This window comes from Lissotriton helveticus, chromosome 8 (assembly GCF_964261635.1).
Source record: "Lissotriton helveticus chromosome 8, aLisHel1.1, whole genome shotgun sequence".
Lineage (NCBI taxonomy): Eukaryota > Metazoa > Chordata > Amphibia > Caudata > Salamandridae > Lissotriton > Lissotriton helveticus.
This window is the reverse complement of record NC_136069.1, coordinates 1,065,576,903-1,065,586,788: the sequence shown is the minus strand read 5'-3', so window position 1 is coordinate 1,065,586,788 and position 9,886 is coordinate 1,065,576,903.

Here is a 9,886-nt window from a genome sequence, read left to right as displayed (position 1 = left end):
GGCGGAATGAGAAAACACGCCCTGACAGAAAAAAAAAACCAACACGCCCACCGCCGAGATGACGCGCACAGAGGGGCGGAGAGTGAAAAAATCGCGGGAACGCCCCCGAATCTGGTCCGGCCTTGACGGACAGATCCGGCTCCCAATGGCTAGCCTCCATTTATGGAGCTAGCCAATGGGAGCCGGAGGACGTTCCTGAAGCACATATGGTAAACAATAGATTTCGCCTGCGCCGAAAAGCTGCGCAGAGCGCAGCCTTCGGCAGGCGAAACCTAAAAAGCACTTTGCCGAGATGCACTGCAGTGTTAGTTTGCATGTGCAGCTCCCCGGGAGTCTCATCTCAGTTAATAGGAGGAGTCAATAAGAGGGCATCGCTGTGTGTTGCAAAAAACACTGTTGAGCCGAAGACTGTTGTGCATGAGGATACCGGGCATGGGAGCGCTTAGAGACTACCTCATTCTCTTCATTCATCAGTCTCCCCATCACCAGAAAAAAATACGTTTTCGTAGTCCCAGAGGCCATTCTCCCTTTTTCTGACCCAGCCTCACACCTTTTTTCATGATTTAAAGCACCGACTCGAAGAGCGTCTCTTTGGCTTTATTGTAAGGAGATTTAGAGGCGTTAAACGCAAGTGAGGAGGAGGCAAGGGGACAGAGCCCTGCAGTTGAGAATCAAGAGTGAAGCACAAAACCCTACTAACTCGAGCTTACTGAAGACCGATTCATTTTTTAAATATTTTGGGCCTCATTTATGAGGCCGTGTGTCACTTTTACGCCACCGTTGCGTCACTTTTTGTGACGCACCAGCAGCGTAAAAAATGTGCCTTGTTGCACCATATTTACAAAGTGACGCATCTAAGTAGATGCGTCATTTTGTAAACCCCTGCGCTACATTATACCTACGCCAGGTATAATGTATCCAGGGGGGGCATTCTGACGCAAAAAAGGGTCATAGAAGTGACGCAGTGAAATCTATAAGATTTCACTGCGCCACTTCTAGGATACAAATGAGTCAATTTTTTACGCCTGCCTCACAGCAGGCGTAAGACTGACGCAGGCCCTTTCACATGGGGCTTGCCCCATGTGAAAGGACACATTGCTGGAGTTGCGTCACTTTTGTGACACACTCCAGCAATGCGTCACTTTTGCGCCATACAGATACGTCAGATATACTGACGCATTTGTAACTCCTTGCACCATGATGTGTCATACTGTAAATATGATGCATCATTGGTGTCGCAAGGAGGGCGCAGTGAAAAGTGACGCATCGCTGTTTTCACGCAGCGATGCGTCACTTTTCATAAATGAGGCCCTTTGAATCTTGGTGCTTCCAGCTTCCAGAAGATTGGCAGTACTTCTGGGTGCAAAGAGTATGTTTTTTTTGCTCAGCTGACGATACCGCTGCTTGAGCTTCACTAGAGCTCAAAAGGATGGCCGCTTTTGTTTTTGTACATCCCGGTTTGATCTCCAATGTGTTAAAACAGGCCCGAGTTACAGTTCAGCTGCTCCTGTAAATGGCGCATTTTAACAGGACACTTTAATGTGTTGTCACTGGTGTGCAAGTGAAGGATGTCATTTTGGATGAAATCCCAAAGAGAAGCACTTGCACATCTTTTAATCGTGCTGCCAGTGTTTTCTGGACATTTCTAGTGATTCTGCGTTGCTTACAATGAATCTGACTGTTGTTCCAGTTTGGTGAGCTCATTTAATTATTTTTTTTTTAAATAGCAGAATGTTGTAATCGTTTTCTGAATTGATTTAGTAACTAAGGTAATCTTCATTGCAGGCGGTGAATCTTGTGGCAGAGAAAGCGCAACACATTTTTATAGCACATCCTATCTCCTTTAAGTGAACACAAAGGCCTTTTATGAGTAAGGGGCACTAAGCTGCTTGTATACTTAACAGCTGACGCCTCTCACCCCTGGAACAAGGCATTGATTTGATCCTCATATTTTCTTGTGGAAATTGCATATTGAGGATTTTGAAAGCTGTATTGATTTGTCGCTCTTATTACAGACATGCGTTTTGGCACATCGCATTTCTAAGGATACTTGCTGTGCCACATTGAAATATAGACTGTTATGATAGGTTTTTAATATGTGGATATTTAGAGTGCTTCTATCGTAAATTATATGTACATCATGCTTACTAGTCTTAATAAGGTGTTGGAGAGCTCTGCATCAAGTAGCACATTACTCCGGATCCCAGGATTCGAGAATGATAGAAATATGTGCTTCCTTTTCCTAATAGGATCAGCTGCCTTAAGGTTAGGTTTGTGCTCTGGAGATCTCGTGCATTTACTCTACTGTTGTGAGTAGGGTTAGAATAATTGAAGTTTGTTAATAAAAGGGAAGATGTAGGATCTTATTGGTAGTTCCTAATGATCTTATTGGGAGTTTCTAATGAATTTATCCCTTTAAACAGCTGGCTGTTAAGAGGGATAAATTAATTAGAAAAGAGGGATGTCTGGATAGCATGGCCGAGAGTCCATATTAGTTCACTCCACATATTTACACTGCACACAATGCAACACAAAAACACGCCACATAAATGCACTCTATGCCACATACCACCAAACCACATAAATGCACTACACATAGTAACACATAATTCCAAAAAGCATAATTTCACTCAAAGCCACACAGTTCAACTTCACACATTTCCAAAACACACTACAAAATTCAACCACAAACTACATATTTTAACTACACAACACGATTCCACATTACGCCTCCAATACACACCACAGAATTCAACAAAATCCCACAAAATGTAACAACACAAAACATAATTCAAATCCCACAACATATCACTCCACAACACCCAATATCATTCCACATAATTAACTCCAAAACACACAATATCACTTTGCATAATTCTAGTAGTTAATACAATTTAATTACTATCCACATAATTCCACACCATGCCTCATATTTCCACTGCACCCCTCCACAATACACAATTCCACAACCCATCTCTGCATCGCACTTCCAACAACCCTGTCATGTCTCCCCACACACCCACTGCCCCTCTCATCTCTCCCACTACCCCCTCTCATCTCACAATTCCACTGCCGCTCTAATCCCTCCTTCATACTCCCTGTCTCCTCTGTATACTGCTTGCTCACAAATGCTACCTTCCTGTACCTCCAAGGGCTATGCACTGCTTTACCTCTCACCCCCTCCCGGTGCACCTCTCACTCATACCTCTCTCCTCACACCTTTTTTTCGCTCTCTCTTGCACTCTTCCTGACCGTCTCATATTGGTTCACTTAAGATCTTCGGACACAGTTTCATTCCTGTGTGTTTTAAAACTTTCTGTCCCGCATACCCACACTGTCCTCTTCTTTGGGTGTCTTCTGCGAACAGAAGTGCACTCACTCTCTTTTTACATCTGTGGCCAACCCTGCCCTTTTTTCTCTTTCTCAAACACTCTTTCTGCTCCTCTGTCTGGAGTTCATTCACCACTTTGCTCACAAACTAGCTATTCCGCTCTATATTCCTTTCTATCAGTTCTGTGCAGCTCCCACTCCTATTCACCATGCCACATAATTCCACTTAAAAAATACACTACATAATTCCACACCACACAATTCAGCAACTAACACTTTCAATTCAACCCACATAATTTCACTCTGAGCCCATAGATCCACTGCACTCCAAACCAAAACACTTGGGTAAAAGACATTGTCATTTACAATAGCTCTAACTCTCGCAAATATGAGACTGATTGCATTGCAAATGCTTGTTTCCCTTTTAGTGTTTCTTCACCCCTGCACCCATACCTACAAGTACCTTATTAGGGGGTTACCTCTTTATACTAGGTTGAGCTGCTTCTGAACCAGATGAACTCTGTGAGCACATTAAATCTCTTGGAACCAATTCCAGTCCAACAGTTCAGGAAAGGCTTTTTGAAATACCTCTACAATGGATAGTCTTGCACCGTACCCTTCTTTACCTTCTGTCACTCCTAATACCCGCAAGTTTTTCTGTTTCTGACGACTTTCATGGTCTTCTAGTTTCCATTGAACATCAATTAGCTAAACCTCTTGTGCTTTAACCTGACCTTTGGCCCGCGCAACATCAGACTCGACGTGGATCTTTCTTGGCAACAACCTCTGTGTCCATGGTTATTCCTGCCAGTACACATCCCAACTGCTGCAATAAATCCTCCTCGACTGTAGTCACTCTATTCAGCCCCTTCTTAGGCTGACCATGAGCCCACCACTTCCAGTGTCTCACCAATGGCGTCCGCTGTCAGGATACCCTCAGGAGTCTCAGAATTAGGTTGCATCATCGGTCCACTGAAAATCTCAGTATTTGAAGCCCCAGGTGGTCATGCTGGGAGGGGGGAATCTCCTTTCCCTTTTTTCTCCAGTGTCCCCACTCTCCCCCTTGGGGGAGGGCATCTTCCACTGAGCATCCATTCTTTCTCCTCCAGCAGCCTCACCGATATCCACCAATGCCGCAGCTTTGTACATGGGCTGTGAAGAATGCCTCTTTCACAGCAGCCAGCCATTCCCAAGCTAGTAGCTGCCCTTTTCTATAATAAGCCAAAGCGTGCTTTGTGTTGCCAATGCAACTTTTTTGCAGAACCCGGCATAGCCCTTTAATAGATCCAAGGAGCATACCACGTCTGCGTCTACCACACTGCTCTGCATTTGAACTTGCTTATTGTTCCTGGAGGCTAGACAGAGAGCTGCGTTATGACCGTATCAGCCAGCTGCCATCTTGCTTCAAGAACTGCCAAGCCACCGGTGGGCGAGTGGTAGATGGGGTGGATAGGGAGGTGGGTGCACTGGATGTGGGGGTGAATAGGGGTGTGGGAGAGGGCCTAATGTAGATTGAGTAAGAAAAGAGGGCAAGAAAGGTGAAAATTGGATCTTAAGCTGACTCTGGGATGTTTCTTGTCAGGTTTCAAGGAAATCTGGAAAATAAGAGCTCATAGAAAGGACATTAGGGTATTCCCTTGGTTTTATCAATGGGTAGACATACAACCAACATTCAGTTAATTTTGGTGGTCTGAACGATAATGTGAAGCAACAAAAACGTGGCAGAGTTACTCCGATCTCTGTGTTCGCCGATCGATGATGCAGAAATGGCAAGGTAAGTGGCTTTCTTTATTTTGTATTTAATTTTATCTATACCGTTGTCTGTCGACTTCCTGTCCCACCACGCTCCACTCCACCGCTCTTACCTGTGCAGGCAGCGCTTGCTGCTGATACTGCTTAAACTCCAGTTTTCCAAATCCCTCTTCATGGAAAATGCTTTCAAATTTTCAAATTTTCAAATTAATTTGAAAAGGAAGTCAGGAGAGCTCTGTTTTAAATCTAAGTTTAAGCTCTATTGAAACTGATAATTATGTTTTACCTAGCCCTTCACACCGCACTTCTGCTTTTTCTGTTCTGTGACTGGCTGTTACTCGATTTATTGGAACTTACATGGTACCAGAAGCAGCTAGTGACATTTGAAAGTGGTAGTTACACTAATTTGATGGGGTTCATGCTATTATTAGGTTATCCTGTTAGCCGTCTGTGAGCCCCGAGACCTGCTACCCTTGCTAGTATTAGGTTAACCTGTTAGCCGTCTGTGAGCCCCAAGACCTGCTACTCTTGATTCGCCACACCACTTTCAAATGTCACTAGCCGCTCCTCGCAAGTACTCTGGTGAAAAATTTCAGACTCAAATATTCCAGCATTTGGAATGACCCTCTTTGAGCCCCATTGTGAGTTGTGCAGAGCAGAGTGGTATCTCCAGGGGGTACTCTCCCACCAGGTTACACATTTTACCTGTTGCTGGAAGCATCTGCTAAAACCACATTTATTTCCATATGCGTTTTTCCATTGACATGCTTTTCTTGCTACTCAAAGAAAATGTGCACAGAACTTGATCTTGATCAATTATTATAATAATTCAGATACAATGGACTGTATAAAAACGTTAACTGAAATTACCACTTTTTTAGAATCTTTGCAAAATGAATTTCAGACATCCCCAGTATACATAATCTGGGGTGGTGATTTTAACCTTCCACTATGCACTAATTCCAAAAATGGAAACTGTGGACTGCAGGACGAACACGGTAGTTCTTTGTTCCATTTTGTACATTCCACCTGCGGCAACAAATTAAACGAGTCCCTTTTTTCCCTAGAGCTTGATTTTGTAAATGATCTAGTAGAACCCCAAACAGATTTTTCACCAACGTTCCATGGTAGGGGGTCCTCAACCATTATTGATTATATTATGACCTCCCAGAGCCTAAAGGGACAAGTGGCCAATTTCTCTACTGGGACTGATGTTAGTAGTGACCATTTCCCCATTAGTGTAAGAGTAAAGCCAAAAAATTTTAAATCGCACTCTATCACCCCAAGCCATCTAAGACAAAACTCACTAACTATGAACAAACTGAACGGTTACACGGTTAAATGGGCTAAAGTAGACCCAGTTGTAATCACAGAGAGAGTTCTTGTAAAAACTAGACCTTGGGTACTTGACTGTCTATCAACCGACTCCCCTCCCCAAACAATCATGGTTAGTTTCCAAAATATCCTGAAGGTAATTGGACAAGAGTTTTCTGGCAAGCATAGGAACAATAAGTCTGCCTCGGAGAGATGGTTTAATGCAGACTGTCGCAAGGCCCTCTCGAACCTAAAGGAAGCCCTCCACAGACCCACGAGGGATATCTTGGAAATTTCCAATCTAAGGAAACTCTATAATACAGCCAGATTGGAACGCAGGAGAGAAATTAAGGAAACTCTTTGGGCACAGCTGCATGACAGCTGCCAAACCAAAGATAGTGCCCTCTTCTGGCAAGTTATTAGATCCCCCTTTTTGGTCGATACATCAAAGGGACAGCACCTAGACGTTGCGGTTACGGCAGCTGAATGGGTCTCTCACTTCTCCAAAATCTTTGGGAATCCCGATATGGACCCTTCAGGGGAAGAACATAGTGGAGGCAATAAGTCGGGGAAGAATAGCTACCCGATTAACATCCATTTTAATCACGAAGAGGTCGCTAAAGCTCTCAAGGCATCGAAACCCGGAAAAGCTCCCGGGCCTGACGGTGTTCCGCTGGACTTTTTCCTCCACAACTTTGAACTTTGGTCACCACTTCTTACCCAGGTCCTGGCCGCAGCATCATCAATAGGGCTGATACAGTCTTGGTCAACGTCCATCCTGCTTCTCATCTTTAAAAAAGGTGATCGCAATGATCCGGCCTGCTACAGGCCTATTTCCCTTCTGAACTCCATGGGTAAAGTTGCGGGTCGGGTAGTTCTGGACCGATTACAATCTTGGGCTCAAGATAATAACATCATGACCGACCTGCAATACGGTTTCCAGAAGGGTCTTGGGACTGTGGAGCAGGCCTTGAATCTTGCCCTCTTGATTGGAAAGTATGTGGGTGCAAAAGGAGGTAATATCTTTCTTGTGTACGTTGATCTTAGTGCAGCATTTGACTGTGTCCAGCATTCTAAACTTTGGGCTATTCTCAGTGACCTTGGGGTGGACCCAGCCCTTATAGTCTTCCTCCGTGAACTCTACTCTGACGCCACGGCACGTGTCAGATTTGGAGTTAGCGGAGAGCTCTCTCCTTCTTTTTCTATAGGAAAGGGGGTAAGACAGGGATGTGTACTGGCTCCCTTCCTGTTCAATCTTTACACCAATGGACTAGAGCAGGCCATGCTGGAAGGGAGCCAGGATCTACCCCCGATTAATCATTGCCCTATACAAACACTGCTATATGCAGATGACTCGGTTATTATTGCTCGAACACTGAATCAACTCCAAAAACAACTTAACAAATATTGTTCCTTTATGGGTTCTCTTGGTCTTAAAATTAACATAAAAAAGACATTTACCATGCACATTGGTCCTAAGGTCAAGAATTCTAAACCAATCCTGGTGGAAAAAACAAGACTGGAAAAAACTTCTGCCTATCCATACCTAGGCATCCTGGTGGACGACTCTTTAAGCTGGCGACAGGCCACGGCCAGCAGAAAACTTCTTTTCCAGTGAGCAACATCGGCCCTGGTCTCTTTTTCGAGAAAGTTAGGCAAACCTGCACCCCCCAAACTTTTGAAAATGTATTATGCAAAATGCCATAGTGTGGCCACATATGGAGCAGGCGTTTAGGGTTATGGTCCAATAGACTCTATCCAAATAACAGAGAATGGGTTTGTCAAATACTTGCTGGCTCTTCCACAAAGTGCCCCGAACTATGCCTCACATAACGAGCTTGGTATGGAATATATTACTGATACCATACGTTCTCAACCAATTCTTTTATGGCAACGCATATGGACTAAACCAGAGTGTCACCTAACACGTACCTTGATTACGGACTGCATGGCTTTAACCAACTGGCGCAGGATCCCTTGGCTAGTCTATGTGGGGAATTTTTTTAAGGATCTTGGCCGCAGCTCTTACTTTGTCGACCCACCTAGTGTGGAGGACATCTCAAGAAAAGAACTAAAAAAGATATGTCTGGACCATCTGAGAGAACTGCGCAATCTAACGGAGATTGCAAAACCTTCGAACTCTCAAATTTGTGCAATTCAACCTGTCAAAGGTATTCAACCTTATCTAAATTATTATTTGTCCAATTATGAGAAATATCTTTTGATAAGATTTCGTTTTAATTCTTTTTTCCGTTTAGTTTACTTTCCAAAAATACAAAACTGGTCAAGTATCCTCATGAACTGTCCATATGATGGATTATCTACTCAATCAACAATTCACATTATTTTCTTTTGTAAATATTATAAATCACCACGAAAATCTTGGATTCTCCCACTTCTTTGCTCAACTGGTCATAGGTCCTGCTATCCTGCATTTCTTTCTCTACAGCTCTTGGACTCAGTATATGATGCAAAGTGCATAGCCTCCTTTTTAAAAGCAAGCATTAAGATACGCCAAGCTTACGACTGATAAGAAATTTCCTCTCTAACGCTTGCGTAATCCTTTTTATGTAATTTAATTTAATTTTTCTTCTTTTAAGTTTTATAGCTTTATAGTTTTAAATTTTGTTGCAAGTTTGCTTATCTATTATAAATTGTATTTTTCTTTTAAAGCTTTTTTGCTTAGCAAATATTGTTGTTCTATTTAAACTATCGTTTTAAAATTCTGTACTTTTTATGGTTGCAAACAAGTGGTAACCGAATAAAAGATTATGAACGAACGAACATTTATTTCCATATGCGTTTTTGCATTGACATGCTTTTCTTGCTACTCAAAGAAAATGTGCACAGAACTTGCCTCTGAATTTTGAAAACAATTCAATTTGGATCCTGTAAATATTTTTGTGAATGACTAATCCTCTGGGTTTCTCCCCCTCTATTTACCGGACATTCTGTTGTGAGTCTGTGAGCTTTCTTGTGTTAGGTTGTCCCTTATTCCAGGGACCAGCCAATGAAGGAACGTCTGTCATCCCTTTCCTTCTTAGGGGTAGATTCCGATCTTGCTAGGAAAGCCCTACATACGACTCGGATCCAGAGGGCTTTATTAGCGAATCGCACTGTGAGAGTCCGACCGAACGAGTACGATACATCCATATGCTGACGAACTTGGTTTGGTCGGGCTCCTATTGAACTCCATGGAAGCCTGTATACCGAACGCGTACACAGGCTTCAATAGCAAAAAGTGATGGGTGGGTAAAAGCATACACCCTGTGGTGGCACCCCATGATGCCCGCCACATTATTTATGCTTGGATCTGGGTGGCCCTTGGGCACTCCCGTTACCAATTCGGATGGCCCCGGATTAAGAGGGGCCTGCTACGGCCCCCGAAGTCTGATTCCCACAGCCTTTTCGTCTCGCTGAGACGAGTCGATATGACTGCCCGGAATGTGCATCGTACTCGCTTGTTCGGATTCATGCTCCATTGTGTGGC